This window comes from Rhipicephalus microplus, chromosome 1 (assembly GCF_043290135.1).
Source record: "Rhipicephalus microplus isolate Deutch F79 chromosome 1, USDA_Rmic, whole genome shotgun sequence".
NCBI lineage: Eukaryota > Metazoa > Arthropoda > Arachnida > Ixodida > Ixodidae > Rhipicephalus > Rhipicephalus microplus.
The window spans coordinates 161,306,553-161,317,502 of record NC_134700.1 but is presented as its reverse complement, the minus strand read 5'-3'; positions in this window follow the sequence as shown (position 1 = coordinate 161,317,502).

Here is a 10,950-nt window from a genome sequence, read left to right as displayed (position 1 = left end):
CGGCTGAAGAGGAAGGTCTAAGCAAAGAGTACCAGCGGAACAGTCGATCAGAGCAGAATGGGTCGACAGGAAGTCCATCCCTAAGATGAGGTCATGAGGACAGTTCTGGAGCACCGTGAATAGAACAGGAATGTAACGGTCGGCGATGCTTATGCGAGCCGTACACATGCCAATGACAGGAACAGTGCCGCCATCGGCCACACGTACAGCTTCGGTAGCAGGAGGCGTGAGTACTTTTCTTAAGCGGCGACAAAGATGAACGCTGATTATGGACACATGAGCGCCAGTATCGACTAGTGCCGACAGAGAAATACCGTCCACGTGTACATCGACAAGATTTTTGTTCGTATGAAGCGTCAATGGAGGGTTTGGTTCAGACAGGGATGATGCAGCACTACCTCCAGGGGCTGCACTGTCTAGTTTTCCGTCGGGTACGATGAAAAGTTAGGCGGCGAGTGATGGCGGCGTGGCTGGGGCGACGGGGAACGACGGCGTTGAGGGGACGGAGAACGAGCAGGAAGGCGGCTGTTAGACGTGTCGAAAGCAGGGGCGGTACGGCTGGACGAATACCGGCGAAGATCTTCATATGGGCTATAAGGTGCGAAAAACTGGCTCCTATGTGGCGGCGTCCAGGAGGCACGGCAGTAGCGGGAGACATGTCCAACGCGGTGGCACCGGAAGCAGATCGGTTTGTCGTCAGGAGTTCGCCATTCCGCCGGGTTGCGAGATCGTGGAGCAACAAATGGGTCACGTCGAGGTGGATTAATGGGAATTGGTCTGGAGGAGGGGCAAGAGATGGGGCAAGCATCAGGGAACCCGCGGTTGGCGAATTCTTGTCGTACGACCGCCTGAATAACGGAGATCGCGGGGGTTGTCGGCATCGTATGTTCGAAAGAAGTGGGCTGAAGCGGCGCTGGACTTGCTGCTTCAAGTTCCCGTCGAACGATACGCGTTACACTCTGCTCAAAGGGCGGTGTGACGGTAGAATCGGAGCAGGTGGACGTAGCCGCCGTGTTTGGCAACCGAGAAAAAGGAGGGCGCACCCGACGGCTTTTTGCTGTTTCGAAACGGCGGCATTCTTGAATTACACGGTCGATGGTCGAGACGTTAGTGTACACCAGCAAATTGAAGGCGTCGTCCGCGATCCCCTTCAAAACGTGTCCAACCTTTTCAGCCTCAGACATCGCCTCGTCTACTTTTCGGCAAAGAGCGAGAACTTCTTGGATGTATGACACATACGATTCAGTTGGCGACTGGACACGGGTAGCCAGCTCCTGTCGTGCAGCTGCGTGGCGACCGGTCGGGTCCCCAAAGATGTCACGTAGCTTCTCCTTGAACGTGTCCCAGCTGGTGAGTTCGGACTCATTTGTCTCGTACCAGACACGCGGGGTTCCGTCCAAGTAGAAGAGAACATTAGCGAGCATCATGGTAGGGTCCCAGCGGTGAGTTTGACTGACCCGTTCATAAAGGCGAAGCCATTTGTCGACGTCGAGGCCAGGTTGCGCAGAAAATGTCCCGGGATCACGGGGTGTTTGGACGGCGACAAAGGTTGTCGGAGAAGCCGCAGATGGTGAAGCGGACGCGTTGTCACTGAAAGCCATGGCGGGAAGCTGGAGGATGCGGCCACTGCGGAGCTGCGTGGTGAGGACGGGGATCGTTCCACCTCCACCAAATATGTTACGTGAGTAACGAGACAAAGTATTGCGAATATATTCGAAAAATATATTTGCAAGAGCGGTTGCAGCACTGGCCAGTCTGGCTCCGAGCTCGAGCAGCAGCGACCCTCATCTTCTTCGTCGGGCGCACACGCGCATTCGCACTATGGTTTGTGGCAGCCTACAGGTAGCAATATCAATCAAGTTACAGAATGAAGCAAGGAAATGTACAGCTCAGGCCTCTCTATACCTTTCTTATCTACCTCTCTGCCTTTCTGTAAATAAATTCTCCCTCTCTCGCTTGTCCCGGAAGCTAGTTCGGATGACAGGTGGGCCGGTCGCACGCATCGATAACCCCGATTCCGCAGGGCCGCTTGCCGGACGGTTGCGGAGGCAAACAAATGTACCTTCGTGTGTGCACGAGGCCACACTGACTGGGATCCACAGAGAGCATCTTCGTCCGCTCGAGTGAGCATTGGTGCGAGGAAGACGTCGAGCGTAAGAGGGGCCCTTGAGCTTTGGGAAAAGGCTGCTGTCTATCGATGCTGTAATGTTGTATCCCTGTTCCACCTAACACACGCGCCACGCCGTATAGTTATTTGGAAGGCACAGTGTATACTGTAAAATCGACTTACTTGTATTATTTCAAGTAAAACATTCTGAGCTCGATATACTAAAAAATATATATACTAGGAGTCATCCGAACACACTAAATACGCTAAAAGCACACTTTCTTGCCCTCAATGTTGGCACTGATTGGTTCGATGGAAGCTGTCGTATATAAGCAGCATAGCACCATCTCAAGGTGACGCCAATGAGCACCTCTATTGAGAAACAAAGAAAAAGTAGATTGAAAGAAAGTGGGAAGGCATTCGTGTTGTCAGGTGCTAGACACATAGCTTGCAAGTAGGCGCCTTCTTCTTCTCGACGCTACCACCGCCACCACCCGCGTGAAAGTATTCACGGTACCCAGAAATGCAGTTGCTCTAGCCGCAAAATATCAATAAACAAAGTTAAAAGCAATAGTTAGACCTATACAACGTAACACTATCCACCCATCCACCCACTCATCTATCTATCTATCTATCTATCTATCTATCTATCTATCTATCTATCTATCTATCTATCTATCTATCTATCTATCTATCTAACTACCTAGGTAATAACATTGTCATGTCGATTCTTTAATTCGTATGGTGCACAAACTTGCAATGACAAGCACCATCCTGCAATTATTTCACTTCTCCCCGCCTCCTTCCCCACGACCGAAGCAACTCGTCTTTTCTTTTTCTGCCAGTAACTATGATCATTCGCCCAGCTCTGCAAATATATTATATTATAATCAGTTTTTCACGTAAATGGAAAAGTTCAGTGAAATATGTGTTTCTACTCGAATTTTTGCTGGTAAATGACATGCCTTTTTTCAAGATTAATTTTGAAAGAATCCGAACTAACCTTTGGCTAGGGATTCGGATGCATTTTTGACATAGTTTTAATTTGTAATATATTTTGTGTAAATAAAGATTCAATGAACTTCACTCATCATGAGTGCAGCATTACCCCCCTCCCCTCTGTAAAGAAAGAAAAGTGTAGGGCAGCTCTGCACTATAGTGCCGCGAAGACGGGTAGCAGCGGAGCTGTTAGAGTTTTCCTCCTCTTTACATTCACCTTCTTATTTATTTATTTCTATATCTGCCTATTTTTTATTTATTTCTCATTCTTCCCGTCTTTCGTTTTCCGTCTTCCAGTTCTGCATTTCTCGCTCCCTCATTTTATTTCTTTTCCTCGCTCTTCATATCTTTCTATATTTCGTGCTCTCGGTTATTGCTCCATATTTTTTTCTTCCTTTCGTTCTCTGTAATTTCTGCCTTTATTGCTATAGTATTGTATACTCTATCCTCTTATCCTTTTTTCTCCTCCTCACCCTCACGTGGATCCTCCTCTCCCCACTTCTCACCCGCTTTTTTTTCTTTTTTTGTCTTTGGCAAGTCACTCGCCTTCGGATAATGTGTACGTGAGTCCCAATCTCGCCTTGCGAAGAACTTTTTTCGCCTAGCATTTCTGTCTCCATCTACCTATAATTCTATTCCTTTCTCTCTCTTCGTACTCGTGGTCTCGCACATCGCAGCCATGCATCGCGGGCAAGAGAAATCGGCGCTTTTAGATGTAAGCATGTTACTGTAACATTGTGCTTCTTGTTATTGTTTCGCACAACGAGCTGGTTCGATATGAGAGGTCCGATGAGCCACCTCAGGACACTTCTCGAAGGACGAGTCCGCTTGACGCGAACGTTTAATGGCAACAGCTTCAGATCACTTAAGCCAAAATATAATGAGTCCCACCTCTCGCATACAGTCACCAAGAAATACAGAAGCTGCACACTATAGTGCCCAAACAACAGGTCCCAAGCACGCAATTCCTATACACAGAATGCATCACGGAACGTTAAAGGAGCGGCATCTCCCCCGCGTCGTTGCGCAGGAGCCTGGGCACGAAGCACGGGGCTAATGTCGTCGCCCCCGTTGGCGTCGGCGTCGAACAGCCTCATGAACTGCAGGAGAAGCAGCCCTGCCGGTGGACGCTGCATAAGCTGACGCCGCCTTTCACGCACTGGCCTCGAGGTGGAGTCCCGGCCAGACAGCCTCAGCTTAGTTTGAACCCGAAGATCGACAGCTCAGACCTGTCCACGGGCACGGGAACGGCAGCGCAGCCATGTAGTCCTGGAGCCCCTCTGGTCACCGGACGATGTAGTTGGCAGCCTTGGCTCGGGTCGTTGTTGTTGTTGTTGTTTCCCTGTGCAAATGGCTCGTACCCAAAGAAGGGGATTGGCCGATTATAAGGTGAATTTGCCCTAAACTTTCAGCATTGCGTCATTCCTACAATTTTTTGTAACTTAATTTTGATTTGAAATACCGATATCAAGTTTGCAGAAAAAAAAAAGAAAAATAGTGAGACAGCAATTTAGCAAGAAAATCGTTTAGTCGCAGTGATGTATTCTTGAACGGCGAATAAAACATCCCTGTGGCTGAAACCCAGTGTAGAGGCTCCAAATGAAAGAAGATCAGGTTGTGATAGTTGCAAGCCCAGTCTTTGAAGAGGTGGTGCTAGTATGCTTTGCCTGAATAAATCGAAACGGCGACAATGTAATAAAAAATGACTGATCGTTTCCTCTTGATTACAGTGAATGCACATAGGGGAATTCAATATGCCTGATCTATGCAAGTAAAAATTGAGGGAGGTAACGCGGCAACGAAATTTCGTGATGACAACTTCCATCATCCTTGATTTAGTCAGTTCACTGCGCCAGGGAAATAACAAGTGTTTGAACTCTGGAGAAGCCGTCAGTGCAGGGTCAGATAAATTTTGCCTGATTTTAAGTGTGCGAAATCGCGCCACCGTAATGTATACTGTATGAGGGAAAATAGGAATAATTGGTGTCGAAAGGGATGCCTTCGCAAGAGAATCAGCTATTTCGTTTAACAACAAACCTTTGTGCCCTGGTGTCCAGATTAAATGAATACTTCGGAGATGACAGGGGATCAACGATTTAAAAAGTTTCACTATAGGTGAGTGACCAGATGCGGACAGAGAAGAGCACACTGATAATGAATCAGTTATGACTGCTACAACTGGAATGGAAATATTTACCTTTCGCAAAGCTAACATTATTGCCATGAATTCAGCCAGAAAGACAGGAAGAAAGTCCGGTAAGCGAAGTGAAAATGACCAATCAAGTACGGGGCAATATATTCCAACGCCTGATTTTTCATGTGATTGAGATGCGTCCGTTGCTATAATGACATTTGTTGGCAGAGTACTTAAATGGTCCTGCAATAAACCATTTAAAATGCCTGTAGGTAATAGCTTTGCGTGAGTTGGGAAGATATCATGGTAAACAATTTCTGGAGAATTTTGTTGCTCAGTTAAAGGAATCAGATCACGAACGTGTACATTTAGGGGCTCAAGTAACGATTGAACAAATACTATTTGTGGTTTGGTAAATCTGGGCCAATGCACGGAGAAGAAAAGGTCAGGATTGGAAATAAAAATAATTTGTTCAGGGTTAAACGGGGCTTCATATAGTCGTAAAAAGGTCTGCACAGTAAGAATGTTAAAGCGACATAATAAGGTTGGTATTCGTGCTTCAAGGTATAACACTGCATTTGCAGTATACTTTGGAAGTCCTAAGCAGAGCCGTAAAGCCTCTCTTTCCAACAGAACGAGCGGCCGAAGTTTGTAGGCTGGCGCACCAGAAAAAAGAATGCAGCCAAACTCCAACACAGGTCGGACATACATTTTATATATAATCAAAAGTGCCTTTCTTCTCATACCTGATCTACAATTGCTCAACCTCCGCAATACGCCCATCGCGCGTACTGCTTTTGTCGCGATGTATTCAATGTGATGGCGCCAATTTAGATGCTCATTATACATAACTCCAAGATATTTCAATGATTGTACTTGTGGGATATCTTGAAGCTTGTAATTAATAGATATGTGCACGGGATCTTTAATTGGAAAAACGAGAATAGCACATTTACCGGTATTCAGGTTCAACATCAATCCATCCAACCAATGTTCTATTTTATTAAGATATGTTTGCAATATAGTGTAGAGACAGTGGAAGTCATGTGCCATAGCAAAGAAAGCAATGTCATCGGCATAAACATAGGTTTTCACTTCTGGATGAACGGGGATGGTACTAAGCAATATGTTGAATAAAACCGGGGAAAGTACTGACCCCTGAGGTACACCTCGGGTTTGCTTGTGCTTACAGGAAGAGAAACCGCCTTGATAACAATAGAATTCTCTTCTACTTAAAAATTCCGTCACCCATGCTACTATATAAGGTGGAAGTCCATGACTCCATAACTGATTAGTCAAGATAGAATACTCTACACTATCATATGCTTTACATATGTCTAACGTTACTAAAGCCGCAAAGTGCTTTTTGTGACGGGCAATATGAATACGACTTTCCAGATCTACATGTGCATGTCATATGGAATATCCAGATCTAAAGCCAATTTGGGAAGAACTCAACAGTTGTTTTTCGTTAATAAACCTAATTATACGACCATGAAGTACCCTTTCAATAAGTTTTACTACATTAGATGTTAAGGCTATCGGTCGTATGTTGTCTAAATTATAGCCTGCCCCCTGTTTCTTAAGCAATGGTATAATTTTCGCAATCTTCCATTCAGAAGGGATCCATGCTCTTCTAAGGGAATAATTGACGAGACCTAACAGATCATTCGGATATTCCCTGTGAAGTATTTTTAGCATTGTATTTGTTATTCCATCGGGGCCTGGTGCTGCATTTGGCAATCTTTCCATAGCCTGATTTAATTCGGAAGCCGATATTTCTGTGTAGTCATAGATGGTTGTTGTGTAAGCCGAATTAGGAAGATGCGTTGAGAACCTGTTTTCTAATTCTTTAGCGAACTGATTCAATGATTCCTGTAGTTCCTGTGAGGTGTAAACTACTGAGTCAACGTTTCCTGGTATAGGGGTCTTCTTCCTACCACGAAGGAAGTTGAATAAAGCACGTTTGTTATTTGATTTAGTCCGAAACCAGACCACCCTGATGCGTGGCTCGTCTTCCTCTGCCACTTGTTTGTTTGTTTGTTTGTTTGTTTGTTTCCCTGGACTAATGGCTCATACCCACTCAGGGGGTTTGGCCGCCGCTGCGACTCTTCTTTTTTTTCCTGCCTCGCGCGTGCTTTGAACCATGCGGCGTCTGCGTCGAATTGGCGCTTCAGTCGTTTCTTGTTATTTACTAACATTCGGGCCAGCTTCTTCTTCCTTGCCGACTTCGAACTTTGGTTCATGGCGCGCACTTCAAATTCCGCTCGCTCAATCCGTTTCAAGTTCCGCGCACTCCAAACACTTTCAATTCCGCGCACTTCATCACAGTTACACTACACTTCTGGCTGGCTCACACACCCACCCTGCAGGAAAACTGGTCGAGAGTCGGATAGCTTATATATATATATATATATATATATATATATATATATATATATATATATATATATATATATATATATATATATATATATATATATATATATATGCGATCTAACGGACAGTAATGCCAAGGAATGTACAGGGGGAGTTATTAGAGCATCGAACGCGTTATTCGAAGGTCGTAGGTTCGATTCCTGCTCATGGCTGATTCTTTTTTAATCCACTTTTCTTTCTTCTTATGTACATTCCATTGGTTCTAATAGCTTCCCCTGTACATTCCTTGGCATTACTGTCTGTTAGATCTCATTAATATTGTGTCAAAACACGGAAAAACGAGCCCTTAGGTATACACTTCTTTCCCATGTATATATATATATATATATATATATATATATATATATATATATATATATATATATATAAGAATAATTTCTCGTTTTGTGCAAAAAATACTTTTATTTATGAAATCATTTTGGGGGGAAGAAGGGTACGAAAACAGCGCTTGTCTGTTCATGATTATCTTTTTGGGGGCACCGCACAAACCACGGCGAGCTACAACAGCTTCGCTGGTAATATCCCTGCGTCGTCTCGGCCCTGACGCTGAACGCGATTGTCGCACGCTATCGGCATATCGCAGCGAAAGCCATACTGAACGCCATGTCGTCCACGCGCGCGTGTCGAATGCGGGCTTGCTCTCGGCGGCGTTTCGCAATCCATCACGCGAAGAAAGCGGCCCCGAAACAGCCGCGAAGACTGATTTCACTGCAGCCGTGACAGTGTCAAAAGTGCATGTATACATAATGGAACGGCTTGTCAGCACGCTGGCGCTGAAGTGTCGGCTTACATTTTCCCGAAATATTGAAGACCTTTAAGGCGCGAGTATGACGAATGCTCGGGCGCTTGTAGCATTAGACTGGAACGCTGGGCGAGCAGGAATGCTTGCATGATTGACGCAGCGCTAGAGACGAAGGCGAACAGAACACAGAGCGCGCAAAACGGGCGCTGTCTCGCAATTGAAAAATTTATTTCGAAAGATCAAACCGGAGAAAACAGCACCAGGCATAGCAGACATGTGCAAAAGTCAAACATGCGCACGACTTCATTCCAAATGAATTGCTTTACTGTCAGACTTATGCGCGTCTCTGCTATGCCCGGCGCTGTTTTCTGCGGTTTGGTTTTCCGAAATAAATGTTTCAGTTGAGAGTCAGCACCCGTTTTGTGTACTCACTGTTCCATTCGCCTTCGTCTGTAGCGCTGCGCCAACCATGCATTTCTGGCCTCTCGCATTTCAAGCAGCTTCCAATCGTAGAGAGGTCACAACATGAGAACTCAGATGGGCGCACCCTCAAGCGACTGGTTCTTCGAGCCATGAATGCTCATTACATATCTAAATATGCATAAATGAAACCGTGCTAAACAAAGTTGTCAACACGCATGTGCAAAATATATGCACTGACCATGCAGAAAGCCCACTCGGCACACTGCCATATGTTAAAGTTTGGTATACAATTTCAGAAATGAAGCGCACAGCCGACAACTCCTCCATTTTACAAATATTCCGCGCAGTATGAACCTGCTATGTGAACCTTGTGATAATAAAGCGTACATGCATATTCACGGAACGTGACCATAATTCAAGACTATACACATACACAACACAGCTCTGCACACATGCCCCGCCGTGGTGGTCTAGTGGCTAAGGTACTCGGCTGCTGACCCGCAGGTCGCGGGTTCAAATCCCGACTGCGGCGGCTGCATTTCCGATGGAGGCGGAAATGTTGTAGGCCCGTGTACTCAGATTTGGGTGCACGTTAAAGAACCCCAGGTGGTCGAAATTTCCGGAGCCCTCCACTACGGCGTCTCTCATAATCATATGGTGGTTTTGGGACGTTAAACCCCACATATCAATCAAGCTCTGCACACATCTATATCGTGTGCAATGTTTTATGTCCAACAAAGTATCCTGAAACCCTATATTCCCCGCTAAGGTATAGCTTAGCGCCTAGAGCTGTTCCACTGCTAAGCTCTGGAATTAAGGCTCGACTCTTGGCCGCGGCGACCGCGTTTCAATAAACTAGCGGTAAAATGCAAACAAACCCTTTATGCACGCATTAAGCAACCCTAGCGGGATCAAATTCACTATCTCCCACTATAACGTACCTCATAATCAAATCACAGTTATTCAACTTTATGGCACAGGGTTTATTTCCATTCCACGTCGTCTTCGGTGTCGCTTTAAGTGGTGGAACGTACACTGTGCGAGACGGCGCTCAAGGGATGCGTTTCGGTTCGTGCGGTCCGCATCTGGTCCATCCGGCGCGCTCGCACCGGCGAAACCTTGCGATGGCCAACGCCCATCTGCTGTGGACACGCAGGGCGTATTGCACGCAGCTCACTGGTCCATGCCGCTATGTCTGACCACGTTAAGAGCCCAAAAAAAGGCGACCGGTTTTTCGGCTCCTTTTCGTACGCGTACGATGAGCCGTCACACAACGGTGCAGACGGCGAGCATTGAAGTAGGCGGGGACAATATGGTGAAAGATCCGGAACAGTGTCGACTCACGCGGATGCGACGGTTTGCGACCTGAGGGCGCTCTCAGCCGCGTCTTTGCACGACCCGAGAAGAAGCGAAGTCAAGAAGTGCTTTGCACGCAAAGATCACCTCATAAGCGATGTGATACAGGTGCAGCAAAGACACGATGGATGGTCAGCGTAGCTGCGAATGCGATTTTATTAGGTGCACGTACAACGAACTGCATGATAATTCCTTGGAATATATCAAGTAGCGCTTATTGTACCGCTTGGAGAGGTGAGGCACTAAGCTTTTAGGTTAAATTTCAGAAGAAATTAACATTTTGTGGCTTTCACGTTGGCCTTTTTATTATCGAAGCAATTTACGAAGTAAACATAAGTTCCGAATTTCCTTTCCCATCCGCATGAATACGGGTTACCTTATAAAAGAAGATTACGCGTATGCTTTCAATATTAGCCCGAAGATTAAAGTGTTAGACAAGATACTAATTACTATTTTGTATATATATATATATATATATATATATATATATATATATATATATATATATATATATATATATATATATATATATATATATAAAGTCTCCTTCAATTTCTCCGCACACTTTTCTAGACTACCTCCCTGTCATTGGATTAAGTCAGATCATTATTTCCGCAGCTGGCCTCTGGTCAGGAGCAAACCAATAAAAATGGTTTGCAGCTGGCCTCTGGTCAGGAGCAAACCAATAAAAATGGTTACGATGCCACGAACACTCTGTTGTTGTTGTTGTTGTTGTTGTTGTTGTTGTTG